A 14,539-nucleotide genomic window follows, 5' to 3' on the forward strand; every position below is an offset into this window, starting at 1 on the left:
GGCATCCACCAGCAGTTCCTGGAGGCCACTCAAATGAGTAGCCCCATAAAAGTGTGAGCAGGACTGTCCTGATAAAGGTCTATGCTTTCCTGAAGGGAGAGCCATATTCCATTAATTATAGGCTTAAAAGCATCGTTGAGTGGGTTAAGAGATTGAAAACACCAGGGGAGCATTAGTGACAGTTTCCCTTCTCATTCTTACGGGTACCAGCATGTGAAGGGAATTTGATTAGTGTAACTTTTAACCTCCCTGCTCTTATGTTCACTGACACTGGCTAGGTGAGGTGACCTACCTGACGGGCAAAGTTGGGAAGAATAACTGGCCATGCTTTGCTAAGCTCTTCTTTCCTTCATCTTGGGAGTGAGTCTGGTGATAGAGAGACAGAAGTTCTCTGCTCCACTGTGGACATGCCCCTCTCACCTGGCTTTGCCTGGAACCAACTTGCTGCAACAAAGTGGGTAAGTCTGGATAACTCTACAATTCAGTTGACAGACTCACTTGGCTATGTCATGAAGCCCCATTTTCCAACATGGGCTCTAACGGTAACAAGTGACATAATGTGTGGGCTCCAGTGCAAAATGAAAATATAGTGCCTCTTGTTCAAACTGCAAAGAAAAAGTCTTGTTGAAAGTATTTGCACTGGGGTGCATAGTGTCCTCCCCAAATTCATGTTCACCTGGAACCTGTGAATGTGCCCAAGTAAATTCTTTTTTCAGATAGAATCGAGATAAGATGACATCATACTAGATTAGGATGAGTCCTAAATGGGTTCTGTGGGTTGTTCTCTCTTCTCTTTTTCATACATGTCATCTTTTTCAGCAGACTGTTTGGCTAATATTGGGAAGTAACACGAGTAAGAAAGAATATGATAAGATTCCTTGGACATTCTTGTTTCTTAAAAAACAACACTTTCGGGCTTCCCTGGTGGCGCAGTGGTTGAGAGTCCGCCTGCCGATGCGGGGGACACGGGTTTGTGCCCCGGTCCGGGAAGATCCCACATGCCGTGGAGCGGCTGGGCCCGTGAGCCATGGCCGCTGAGCCTGCGCATCCAGAGCCTGTGCTCCACAACAGGAGAGGCCACAGTAGTGAGAAGCCCGCGTACTGCACAAAAAAAACCAAAAAAACAAAAAAAAAACAACACTTTCTTTCTGTGTTAGAAGTAAGTTCAGATTCAAATGGAAAGCATGGCCTCCACATCTGTTAACACCTTCACTTAGTCTTGGATGTGACCAGTAGCACAGAATTCTGGTGGAACACAGCAAGACTCCAAATGGGTACCAAATAAGCATGTCATGGAAAGCACACCACAAGCAGGGTGAAAACTAGATGTGAATGGGGCAGCAGGAATGGTGGCAGACACACATATTGCACACGTCTCCTCTGCTCATGCATATATTTTATTGTCCCATAAACTTTACTTACAGAACGTAAGTTCAAAGATAAAATCATTAAGAATATTAAGACAGCAATATCAGAGCATGAAACCAAGCAAGTGTGGGGCCCTTCTGAGCATGGTTCATCTGGGACTTGATAAACTGGTAAAAACAGCCAAGGCTGTGAGATACCCACACCATGTCAGTGACAGGAGTCCAAGCTACAGATATTGAAGGGGCCCTCAATACCACTCAGGCACTGAAAGCCCTGTCACTGAGAATGAACCAAAATATAAATTTAGGAGGATAATTTATGGACACTTAGGACTGGATTTTTAACCCACAATAACAAGAAAACTTCATTTCAAAAGAAAGTGTGAGGTCTTCAAGTTTGCTTTCGTTATTGAGGGTCCTTTGTGGTTACATATCAATTTTGGAGTGGTTTCTTCTATTTCTGCAAAAACAGGGGATTTTGATAGGCATTGCATTAAATCTGTAGATAGCTTTGTGTAACATGGACATTTTAACAATAGTTCATGAACATGGGATGTCTTTCCATTTATTTATGTCTTCCTTAATTTCTCTCAATACTGCTGTAGTTTTCAGTGTACAAGTGTTTCATGTCTTTGGTTAAGCTTATTGCTAAGTATTTTATCCTTTTAGATGGTATTGTAAATGGAATTGTTCTCCTAATTTCTTTTTCAGATTGTTCATTGTTAATGTACAGAAATGCAAGTGATGTGTGTATGTTGATTTCATATTCTGCAAACAAACTTTGCTAAGTTTATTCTAATACATTTTTTGTTCTAATAATTTTTTGTGAAATATTTAGCACTTTCTACATCTTTTTCAATCGTTTCCCTTTCAGCCTAAATGTATCCTTAAATCTAGGGGACATTTTGACCTCCATCTTAGGCTTTCATCTTATTTCTCAACTTATTCAGTCTTAGTTATTGAGTGTTCTCCTTATTGTTTGCCACTTTGGAGAATCCAACAAAATGTTCTACTCAAGGTGAGACGTCTTTTCTCTTCCGCCTCTGAACCTGAATATCACTTATTACTTACTTCATTCTCTTAGCACTTAGCATTCGAAGTTTAACGGGTGATCTTTCTTAAAGGAGGCCAATATGCTCACCGAATTCAAGACCTCTGGTGAGTTGTGTCAAGTGTATAGGAATCATATTAACTTGTTGGCTGTTAGCACCCCTGGAAACATTTCTAAAGTGGCCTTTGACATTGATATTCAGGTATATTGAGCACCACATTAAAGAGTTTAACAGAATAAGAGTAGGCTGGTCTTTCCTAAAGCAGAGTTTATTCAAGGGTGACCTTTTCGTAACCTGCATCAGGCTCATCCGCATTGAGTCATTGAGTGCCCTCAACCCCCCTAAACTGTAAACTTTTTTTTTTCTTTTTCTTTTTTGTGGTACGCGGGCCTCTCACTGTTGTGGCCTCTCCTGTTGCGGAGCACAGGCTCCAGACGCGCAGCAGAGGTTCCAGACATGCAGGCTCAGCGGCCATGGCTCGCGGGCCGAGCCGCTCCGCGGCATGTGGGATCCTCCCGGACCGGGGCACAAACCCGTGTCCCCTGCATCAGCAGGCGGACTCTCAACCACTGTGCCACCAGGGAAGCCCCTGTAAACTTCTTATACACAAGAATTATGTTTTATAGCTCTTGTTCCCCTTCCCTATACCTAAACATACCTGGAATAGAAGGTGCCTCTACGAACAGGTGTTGCTTTAGTTTAAACTACATTAAGTACATGTATATGTTCATTTCCCTCTGGGAAAGGAGGCTACTTTCCACAGGATTCAAATATCAAGCCTTTAAACTTCCTTGAACCCATAGATATATAAATAGTTGCATAACTATCCTCCCTCTATACAACTCTAAGATGATCATATCAAAGTATGGTCATTAATTGTTTTTAATTGCAAACAGATAATAAGCAAAGTGTAAGGAATTTCTTCCACCAAAGTAAAGGCCAAAGTTCAAAAAGTCAAATTAATATGGGATTTGTTACTATTCTAAATAGTAAAGAACACTGACAAGAAATAGCACAGTGCTGGTTGCTATTATCATCTTTTCATTTTCCATTACTGTTGTTTATATTATCTTCATGGGATTTCACTGAAATTATCAAGGTTTTTTAATAGTCACTAAAAAACAAAATGCCTTGAAATGCCAATACAAAGAAAAATGAGTCAGAACATGAAAAAGTGTTTTAGACAAGTTGACGACATATATTCTTTGCTCATTTCTCTTTTTGAGACAACTTCCATCTTCTTCACACCCACATGTACAATACACTGAATAAAATACAAGCCCATCACTCGATGGTGATAAGAAAAGGAAAGATAAGCCGGTTCCAGAAAATCCCTCTATTCCTAGTATCTTGTTGCATCTGGCAAAAAAGAGCATTTTGAAATATTCTCTAAAGTTTTGTATTTTATTTTATAATAATTTACTTCTTTATCTCAATGTAAATATTAAAAACGCATGAGAAATATGTTAACATTCAGCATTTGACTATTCTTATCTACTTCCTTAATGTTTCCTTTGCCTCCTATGATGATCTTTTGGGATAGACAGCACATACCACTCTCATACTCCCCAGACTCTACAGCCCCATACACATGCAAAATAGCTTGTGTGCGGATGTGTTAACATATACTTGGTTGAGTCAGGAAGGCTGTAGAGTACATCGTTTTTACACCTCAACATTTTAAGAGTTTTTGGAAAGTAACCCTAGTTTGAGTGCAAGTTCCATCGATTTATCAAATGCATTTCAGGTATATCTAGGTATGTCCAGTCATATGGTAAGGCTATATTACTGGGAGACTATTTACATGAGCAAGTGAAAAGAAATCAGTGAAAGAATATATTATAACCAAGAGTCAGATATAATAGGTCAATCAAATAGAATGTAGATCCCAGGAACATATCCACACATATAAGGACAATTGATTTTTCAACAGAGGTGCAAAGCCAATTTTGAGGAGAAAGGATAGTCTTCTTGACAAATGGTGCTGGAAGCATGTAGTACATGGATATAGTGCCTAGTTCACCATATGCAAAAGTATGACCTTTGATCCCTACTTCACACCATATAAAGAATTAACTAAATGTAGATCAAAACACAAATCTCTAAAACTTGGACACAATCTTTTTGACCTTGGGTTAAGCAAAGATTTCCTAGAGATGACACCAAAAACAAGATCCATAAAAGAAAAAAAGTAATAAATTGGGTTTCATCTTTGGAAGCCATTATTAATAAAAGAAAAGCCACAGGTTGGAAGAAAATATTTACAAATTATACACCTGAAAAGACTTGTGCCTCTAACACGTAGAGAACTCTCAAAACTCAGTAATTAGAAAAAAAATTTTAAATTAACAATATGGGTAAGAATATTTAAAAAGAGATCCTGCCAAGGAGGTGTACGGACGCAAATAAGCACATGACGTTGCTCAATGTAATCCATTATTAGCTCTATGGAAATGAACGCCCCAGGAGATACCACTACACACCTACTGAATGGCTAAAATTAGAAAAGTCCAAGCACACCAAGTACTGGTGAGGCAGTGTAGGAACTGCGCGGCTTTTACATGCTAGTGGGAGGGCAAGAGTGCAGTCACTTCAGTCCGCAGTTCGGCCGTTTCTTCATAAGTTGAACGTACACCTACCGTATGACCCAGCCTTTCTGCACCCGGATATTTATGCAAGAAAAATGAAAGCATATGTGCACACAAAGACTTGTACATGGATCATCATAGCATCTTTATTTCTAATAGACAGAATTGAAACAACCTCGAGCACCCATCAACAAGAGAATGAATAAATATACTGTGGTATACCCATACAGTGAAACACTATTCAGCAAAACAAAGTGATAAACTATTGACACCCACCAGAATATGAATTACTCTCCAAATAATTACATTGAGTGAAAGAAGCCAGATAAAAGAGTCCTCAGTGTGTGAATCCCTTTATCTAAATTTCTAGAAAAATGCAAACACGTCTCTAATGAAAGAAAGCATATCAGTGCTCACTTGGGGATGTGGAGGGCTGGAATGTGAGGGGAAAAAAGGGGCTTTATGAATGAGGCATAAACACTTGCAAGTGATGGATATGTTCCTTTTCTTGATTGTGTTGGCAGTTCCATGGGTATATGCATATTTCAGAATTTAAATTGTGTTTTTAAGTATGTGCAGTGTACTGTGTCCGTTCTATTTAACAGAGCCATTAAAAAAAGACTAAGAACAGACGTTTGTCTCAACGAATAAATGTAACAAAGAACAGAAAAGTCAACTACAGTATGATCTCTGTCAGTTGAATTTTCCTGTAGTTTATTTCCTCAAAAAATATATCCCAGTTCTTAAAAGAGGTGGGACTCTTAATAAATGGTTAAAAAAACCCAGCAAAGCCATCAGCAGGGTGAGCTCCGGCTACTTTTCAATTGTGAGACACTAGGTGCACAGTGCAGACATGCTAGGGTGTTTGTTCTTCCTGCCCAATATCTTAGAGAGGATATGAAACACCCCCATTAAATGCCTGCAAGTGATGCCCAGAGTGGAGTTTGGAGAATGATGGCTGTGATCTTTAATATGGTTGTGCCTTTGTAAAGAATCTCACTCAGAATTTCCAGGGTAATTTTGGAGTCCATTTTTTGTGTGTTTTTTGGATGATATATATGTAACTCACCTGAAGAATATACCCACGTAGACTTGAAGTTAGGGACCAGCTGGTGTAAATCTGTGTGGTTATCTCCTGACCTAACCTTTTAGCTTCTTTTTGCTCCTTGATTGTAGTTAAGCTTCATCTTGCCTCAGGGACTTTGTATTCGCTGTTCCCATGTTTTGGAAATATTATTTCCAGAAAAATTTTCCATAACTGATTCCTTTCTATTCTTTGGCACTCATCTCTTAAAGATATTTTTTCCTTGATTGTCCTACTAGCCTAACTCAGTCCCAATTTAACAGATTACCTTACTTCTTTCACAGAATAATAATCAAACCAAATATTATCTTTGGTGTCTCTTTGTATTTAGATGAACTTCTTCCCAAAGAACTCAAGCCCCCCAGTGACAGAGGTTGTTACCTTTCTTATCCCTTATTCTGGGTCTTAGAACTGTGTCTGGCATGTAGTAATCACTCGAGGTCTGTTGACTGTGTAAAGAATATGTGAGTAGATGAACAGATTTGGAGTTATTTGAGGTCGCTCTTAAAGATGGCTCGTGTTGGTGATTAAATTAAAGTTGTAGGTTTTAGAGTTGGAAGTGATCTTGCTGAGTCTCACAGTTAGGGCAAAACTCTCCCTACTGTAGCATCCCTGACAGATGATCAAGTCTGAGCTTGAATAACTGTATATGAAAGACCCTAACCAGGGCACCCTCCTAGCTCTGCCAGGTCAGATAGAATTTTGGACTATTCTCTTTCTCTCTCTTGTAGACAGCCACTGTCATTTGGTAAGCCATAAGCCTTCCATTGCTTTGACTGTGGTTAGTGTGTTTGCTGGATTTCTAAAATATATTTTTAGTGTTTACTTGTTTAGATTGAAAAGATTGGGCTATATTTTTAAAAGTTGATCCCACCATTTTGGAAGGCCTTTTAAGTTGTGATATTGCATGCAAGAGTGCTAATGGAATTCTGGACTCCATATTTTCGTTTTTACCTTTTTTTTTTTTCTCAGACTTTGAACTAACAATGGCTAAGAATGAGAGGCACTGAGACCCGAATATTTTTTCCCTTGTCAGGCACAGAGAATATGGGAAAGAATGAAATTGGGAAATTGTTTTGCTCCTCTTCCTTTCCTCCTTTTTGGTCAGTTACCTTAGTCGTCCACCTCACTTTGTATTTCTAGCCTGGCTTCAGAAGACCTGAATTTGATGAACTACACACTGATGGAGTAGTAGATTGCTAGAAGGAATGGCGGCTTCACAGAATTATTTTCAAGAAGGATGGTCCAGCCAATTTCCTCACTTCCATTGTGAAAGGAGTTCCCTATTCCTAAGAAAATGGACCTATGTCCGACTGACACAGAAGATGGAGATGTATCCCAGTGCATTTATATATGTATATCTATTAAATTTATGTATATATATATAATGCCTAATGGAAACATCTCAGATGTTCTCTTTGGTATTTTTCTTTAATTTTACTTATAAAATTGTGACCATTTTTTAACTCAAAAGAGGAGAACCTTAAAAATTAATTAAGAAGACATCCTCAGTAGTCTAAGGTTCAGAGTGACTTGGCAGAGAAAATTGCTGAATGGTTAGATAATAGTGCTGGTATGCTTGGCTATTGTAACACTTTACATTTGAGTTTCTCTTCCTTGAAATTACAAGAACTATATGACTCAAGAGAAAGATTGATAATTAGGAATATTCTGCTTGCTTTTTTTTTTTTATTATTTTTGTTGTTGTTGCAGTACGCGGGCCTGTCACTGCTGCGGCCTCTCCCGTTGCGGAGCACAGGCTCCGGACGCGCAGGCCCAGCGGCCGTGGCCCACGGGCCCAGCCGCTCCGCGGCATGTGGGATCCTCCCGGACTGGGGCACGAACCCGTGTCCCCTGCATCGGCAGGCGGACTCCCAACCACTGTGCCACCAGGGAAGCCCCTCTGCTTGCTTTTTATATAGCGTATTGAAGAACATTTTAATTATTTGGAGGTCATAGGAAGGAACCTTCATGATCTAAGTTTTGAACAAGTAGTGTTGCAACACAAAGCTATGACTTAAAAAGGAAATTTGAAATGACCTATTTCTTTTGGCATCTCAATCCAGATATCTGTCAGTAAAATGAGTCACTTTTCAGTCAAATGGGTGGTCAGCAATATAATTTTTTATTGGGAAGCTGAAAGACACCATTGCCAAGCAGAGCACCTGCAGTGTTCACATCTATATGTGAGCATCTTTCGTTTTACCAAGGGGTGCAAGTGAAGAGAAGGCAGGCAGAGAAATGCACTTGAATAAAGCTTTTCAAGATGGATAGAACAGAGAGCATTCCCAGAGGCAGGTCAAGTCCAACCCAAGAACAACTCTCTCAGTGCTTTCACAACTAGGTAAAATACAAGACCAGTAGTAACTCAGCTCTCAAATCAGTGGTGAAATCCAGCGGAAGGTTGTTAATATTGATATGGTTAACATACATCAAATAGGATTACTGAATTTTCTGAATCCAACTGAACTCCCAGGATTGTTTGGTTTCAAAGGCTGTTGGGCTCAAGACGCATTTGGTTTTAAATAATCCTTCCTAAAATGTTCAGCTTTCAGTCTAATATGATTGAAACCCAGCTTGAGTGTGTCTTATAATACACTGGACTGGAAAGACTATGGGCACTGAATTATTCAAAACATGGCAGGTGAAGGAGTGATATGTGGGGAGGATGTGATCATAGAAATGAGTGAGACTTGATATGTCTTGTTATCTCATTTGATTTACCTGTTAGAACTCTTCCAAATATTAGAGGAAAGAAATCAATATCAATTTTCACCTGTCACGTTCCACACTTCAATGATTAATGAATGTCAAATTTGACCACAGTTTTCTGTACCACCTGCTCTGAAATAATATTTCTGGGCCTTTATTAAAAATGTAAAATTGTTGGGCTTCCCTGGTGGCGCAGTGGTTGGGGGTCCGCCTGCCGATGCAGGGGACGCGGGTTCGTGCCCCTGTCCCGGAGGATCCCACGTGCCGCGCAGCGGCTGGGCCCGCGAGCCATGGCCGTGGAGCCTGTGTGTCCGGAGCCTGTGCTCCGCAACGGGAGGGGCCACAGCAGTGAGAGGCCCGCGTACAGCAAAAAAAAAAAAAAAAAAAAAAAAAAAAAAAAAAAAAATGTAAAATTGTCATTGAATTTCCAAATATGATTCTGCAGTGGCTAATTCAGCTTGTTTTATTAGTAAGCAAGTTCTGATGAGTAATACTAACTTAATAAGCCTGCATGTGAGGTTAAAGTGTCAACTGTTCCTGCTGAAGGTGATGAGATATGACTGTGATGAGGTGGTAGGGCACTCACCTTCCTGAACGAACCCTGCGAGCACACAGTTCTTGGGAGAAACCAGTACAAATCTGATATCATTTTGCATGTCTCCTGTAGCAGTGGAATGCACACACATACAAACATGATCATGGGTGAAAAAACACACATGCGCACCTTAGAGGCTTACATTAATTTCTGAATATAGTTCTCCGGAAAGAAAAAGCTTCACTGATGATTTGTATTTTTATAGTTTATTGTTTTATCCATACTCAAACACTTCATGAAATCACTTCCTGTTTTGTTGTCCATGGAATCCTTTCCATTTTGAGATGCTAAATATAAATCGAAATAATGATTATAGTCCTTGGCCATGAAAGACTAAGTTACAGAGAACCCGGTGACTGGAGGTCAGAGCTGCCACAGAATTATTCTCTGCTCCAGAGACCATCAGAATATCACTGTGTACCCACTTAAGGATAGAATGCTGCTATTGAGAAACGAGCTCTCTTTTATTTCTACTAAAAGGAGAGAACAGTAGGGGACCTTGGCTGCGAGAGTGTATGAGACTTTCTCTGTTTTGTACAATAAGCCAAAAACAATACATGAAATAGCCACACGCCTTTTGTCTTTTGTACCGAGCTCCTTCCTGTATTGCTCCTGATCAATTACACTTAAATCAACAAGAGTTGCTTGAACATTTTGACAGTTATGTTCCCCATACCCTGAAGCCTTTTTAAAGGGTTACTGAGATAAAGCTATTTCAAAAATACTCCCTCCAAATTTTTTCAGGGTGGCATCAATGAAAGTAACTTAGAGGAAAAAAACTTGAGTTCCTGGCCTACCCCTCTAAGGCCAGGCAAGCATAAACCTTCATAGCAAAACCTAAGTTTGCTCCCAGTTGAGAATTTGGTTTCCACGGTCTTATATAAAAAGTATATGGAGACTTTAATTCCCTATAAGCCCTTTCCAAAGAGTGAATACAGTTCATCATTCGTAAGAGATGATGGAAGTTACAATTTTGTTGAATAGGTGGAATATATATTACATATAATATACATATTTATTTTATATATATATATATAATATATATAAAGTTACTATTCAGAGTCCTAAAACGTGGATTTTTCTTACTTACCAAGAATGAACAGTAACTTGATCTCTAAACAATAAAGCACCTGGTCATAACAGAATCATAACAAATATTTGATATCAGAATGAATTCACTGTTCAGGTGTAAAGAGGGAATAGCTTCAGTTTTCCTCTTTCGGGCACCCCATTATTGCATCCTGGACAGAGGGGATTTTCTTGATTTTAATCTAAAGGAGAAATGGTCACTTTTGTTGAGATGGAAATTGACCACCTCAGTAGGCAGAGGCACTGTTTTTATTTGGCTGAATTCATGTTTCTAGTGATAATTCAAGGTGTAATAGGGTTTTCTCAGCCACTCCAAAATCTGAAAATGATAAGCATCTCACCAGAGTTTCAGGATGGCCCATTACCTATTCTGTGGAAAGGATATTCAAAACACCATGCTTCATCAATGTCTTCTTTGACTTATTAATGAATGGACAACTACTGAGTTAAGACAGTGTCTTATCCTTGCTTCAAAAAAATAAAAACAAAAAACCCCCACAAACACAAAAAAACTGTTAACAATGAAAACTTATTATGCCAGGCCTTAGTATGGCCTGACTTGGAAATTTAGTTTCAGAGGCTTTTGTGAATATACTAAGGAAAGAGGACCTAGGTGTATCTTATTCCCACAGGCCGCCAATAAATATTTGCTTAACGGACAAAATATGAATATATAGTGTAGGAGAGAACCTGACAGATGCTTAACATTATTGAGTGATAGCAATGCCCAAACTCATCTGTGATCAAGCACTATGAAAGTATCCTCCTAAGGATAAACTTATTACAAATAAGAAGTGAAAATTCAATTATGCAGATACTTTCAGTGTCAGCTCTGATATGCAAAAAGCATGGAAGTTGTCACTGTATCTTGTCCTTACAAGATAATGCTGTACAAAATGAAAATCAGTGACTTTTCTCAGACGTGATTAATAAAACATGTAACTATGAAAGAATTTTCAAACGGTAATTATGTATGTGTATATATGTGTCTCTGAAAAATCTGTGTCAAAGAAAACTGAGGCTATCAGTATAAACTTCTTTAACTTCTATCTCTTCTTACCTTTATTTCCTCCCAAACTTACCAGTATCCATCCAGCTCGAAGGATACAAGTGATTTTTATATACTGTGCAAGGTTTTTTTTTTCTTATTCATATGTCCGTGTTTCCCCAATTCTCTAAATTATTATCTACATCTTCAGGATCTCCTTTATTGGTTCCTTCATTTCAACATGTAAAATAGAAGTCCTTCTCATTCTAAAAAATTCTTTTTTGCTAATTATTTTCTCTTTTCATCCAAACTCCTTGAGAGCAGCCTCTTCCCACTGTCCTCACTAGCCCCGCCTGGCCCCGACAGGCAGCCCTACACCCTCAGTTTATTACCATCTGGCTTTTTGTCCACCACTTCCCTGCACTGCTCTAAGGTCACTGGGGACCTAACTGCCCAAATCCAATGGACACTCACAGTCTCTGAAGGACGACGCTGGCATCTCCTTCCTCCTTCTTGAATCTCTGTCACCTCTCTCCTTCCCAGAATTCTTTCTCTGCTTATCACTTAAACGTTGTCAGGACTCACAGTTCTCTGAAATCTCATCCATTTTCATGATTTTAATGACTGCTGATATGTGCTGAGGACATTCAAATTTTTATCTTTCCATGTCTTCACGTGCATGTCCAGTTATCTACCAGTTTGTCTTCTGAATTCTACAGGTGCTTCAAAATTCTACATGTCCAGAACTAAAGTCTTTTCCCCACTTCAGTTCTTTATCCCCTATTTCCAAACTCAATGATACCACCACCCAACCTTAGTCACACAGATGGGGGTTCAGCCTCCGCCTCCTACTTCTTCCTTACTTCCCAAGGTCAAGTCTTGCTGGTAATTTCCTAAATACAATTAGAACTTATTTCTTCCCTTCATCTATACCTTATTTCAGACCCCTTTCTTCTTGCTATTACCTGGTCTAGAAGTTACGAAATTGCTGTTCGGTGGAACCAGTTGTTAGACATTCTATTAAAAAAGGACTCTAGGGTCAAATAGCTTTGAGGATGGCTGTGTACCATACGCCTGCTGTGACGATCCAGAATGAACATTAGCCTACAGCAGTCCCGAGAAGCTGTACAGTAAAGGAACCTGATTAACTTTACTTAAGCCAGGTTGTCCCTTCTGCCGGCCTATAAACCTTTCAGTAGGGACAGGAGAGGAGGTGGCAGCGTGAAAATCCCACTTGAAAATATAAAGCACTGCTCCTCAGAAGAGTGGGGCATAATTATCTCCAGGCTTCTTCAGATTCCTCATCCATACTGACGTCAGTGGTCTAAAATGCCACCTGAACTTGTCCTTTCCATTCTTAGCTATTTTCTGAGGAAACCAGCTCCACGCACATGGTTGGTTAAGACCTGCTCTCCTCCTCCTCGCTGCCTCCTTTAGGGGCACTTGCCGCTGCCTGGGGACACTGCACTGATCCTCCAGAGCCTGTGCCTGTGGCTCTGTAACACACCCCTCGCACACTCACGGCTCTGGACTTCCGCTGTCCACTCTGCCTTGAGTATCCTTGCCTTTCACCGGCTGACTCACCAGTTTCTCACGAGTCCTTTAAAACTTAGCTTAGGGACTGCCTCTTTTGATGACTTTTCTTTGCCTCACGGCTCCCCCTCTTCTTCCACAAACACTGACTAAATGCCCTGAATATGCCCGTCACAGCAGGTCACGTGCAGGATGAGACATCTGCTGTGCGTCTTCCCCTCTCACTCCACTGCTAAAGGGCCAACACTACATCTTGCTCATTGTTTCACTCCTCTAACATTCAACCCATGACTAATGAACTAACTAGTACTGTAGTAGCCCTCTTAGTAACAATCAGGCAGGACCTTCTACCAGAAATCTGACACTCCAGCTTTTCTCTGATCTCACCTTTCACTCTGATTCAACTAAAGACTTACGTGTACATGTTTTACCAGGGAGACATCATTTAATCCAGAGATGTGTCATCACATACTCTTACATACTCTGCCATTTAAAAATTCTGCTCACGATGGGGGAAGGAGACAGGTGTGCTTTCTGACAGCCCCACTGTTTTTGCACTTCTAGTGGTCACTGGCTTCTCTCTCAGTGCCTTCCTTAAACCCTTCTTCTCTTAACAACAAGGAAACAGAATAACAAAGTACTTAAGAGCCTGGGTTCTGCCTATCTGTGAAACTGAAACATAACCAAGGACATAGAGAATAGACTGGTGGTTGCCAAGGGGGAGGGGGTGAGAGAGGGTTGGATTGGGAGTTTAGGATTAGCAGATGCAAAGTGGTGTACATACAGGATGGATAAACAAAAAGGTCCCACGTGGGACTTCCCTGGTGGTGCAGTGGTTACGAATATGCCTGCCAATGCAGGGGACACGGGTTTGAGCCCTGGTCCAGGAAGATCCCACATGCCGTGGAGCAGCTAAGCCCGTGCGCCACAACTACTGGGCCTGCGCTCTAGAGCCTGCGAGTCACAACTACTGAAGCCTGTGTGCCACAGCTACTGAAGTCCATGCACTAGAGCCCGTGCTCTGCAACAAGAGAAGCCACCACGGTGAGAAGCCTGCACACCGCAAAGAAGAGTAGCCCCCGCTCACCACAACTACAGAAAGCCCGCGTGTAGCAACGAAGACCCAACGCAGCCAAAAATAAAATAAATAAATACATTTATTTTTAAAAAGTGGATGTATTTTAAAAAGGTCCTACTGTATAGCACAGGGAACTATATTCAATATCCTGTGATAAACCATAATGGAAAAGAATATGAAAAAGAATGTATATAAATGTATAACTGAGTCACTTTCCTGTGCAGCAGTAATTAACACAACACTAATTCTACGATACGTCAATAAAAAAATAAAATTTTTAAAAACTGCCATAAAAATCATCACATAAGGGGGACTTCCCTGGTGGTCCAGTGGTTAAGACTTTGCCTTCCAATGGAGGGGGTGAGGGTTCGATCCCTGGTCGGGGAGCTAAGATCCCACATGCCTTGCGGCCAAAAAACCAAAACATAAAACAGAAGCAATACTGTAACAAAT

The 14,539-nt window shown here is 40.3% G+C and overlaps 1 pseudogene across 1 annotated transcript in view; it reads left to right on the forward strand.

The window, feature by feature from the left end:
• Positions 1-14,539, forward strand: part of LOC308620762 (centrosomal protein of 78 kDa-like) — a 423,604-nt pseudogene that overhangs the window by 122,526 nt on the left and 286,539 nt on the right. The gene's annotated exons all lie outside the window — the stretch shown is intronic.

Source organism: Mesoplodon bidens (genome assembly GCF_964165515.1).
Source record: "Mesoplodon bidens genome assembly, chromosome: 7".
Classification (NCBI taxonomy): domain Eukaryota; kingdom Metazoa; phylum Chordata; class Mammalia; order Artiodactyla; family Ziphiidae; genus Mesoplodon; species Mesoplodon bidens.